This window comes from Octopus bimaculoides, chromosome 29, assembly GCF_001194135.2.
Source record: "Octopus bimaculoides isolate UCB-OBI-ISO-001 chromosome 29, ASM119413v2, whole genome shotgun sequence".
NCBI lineage: Eukaryota > Metazoa > Mollusca > Cephalopoda > Octopoda > Octopodidae > Octopus > Octopus bimaculoides.
Genome location: NC_069009.1, coordinates 10475888 through 10476613, shown reverse-complemented (window position 1 = coordinate 10476613; position 726 = coordinate 10475888). Strand labels below are relative to the sequence as shown.

Genomic DNA, 726 nt, shown 5'->3' with positions numbered 1-726 from the left:
TTGGAAACATGGGTGTTTTGCACAACATCCTTAAACAAACCTTATTCAGGGACCTTTTAAGCGGGATGGGCTACTCGACCTGAAGAAAATTCTTACTGGAAGAATAAAGAAAAGAGAACGAAGAAGACGAAGAAGAAGCAGAGACATAAGAGGGAAGATTATGACGATGAAAGAAGAAGGAAGAAATAAAACGATTGCGAATATAAAGAAGAAGAAGGAGAAGAAAAGGAACAGGAAGAAGGAAGGCAACAGCACATATTCGGAAAGAAAAGCAAAAGAGGAAGAAAACTATCACGAAATGGAAGAAGTAGAAAATAGAAGAGGAAGAAGTAGTAAATTAAGAAAACGATGAAGAAAATGGAGAAACTGATGATGATGATGATGAGGATGATGATGATAATGATGATGATGATGATGATGAGGATGATGACGACGACGATGATGAGTGTGATGATGATGTTGATGATGATGATGGCTATGATGATGATGGCTATGATGATGATGTGGAAAAGAAATATGATAAAGGGTCCAACTCTAAAATATAGTCATATCCATAACGTACTCTTGAATATGCAATTAGAAGTGAGAGTCATGGATGGCAATCAGCGTTGATTTAGAGATGAATACAGTAAATGATATAGAGAAACAGAAACAGATACAATGCTATAGGTTCACTCATACAAAAAGACTCATAGCGTTGGAATTTACAAAAAAGCAGAAGACGAA

General features: G+C 36.1%; 1 protein-coding gene across 1 annotated transcript in view; it reads right to left on the bottom strand.

Annotated features, from left to right (window-relative positions):
• LOC128251222 (reticulon-4 receptor-like 2) overlaps positions 1-726 on the bottom strand; it is a 53042-nt gene that overhangs the window by 49722 nt on the left and 2594 nt on the right. The window lies entirely within an intron of this gene.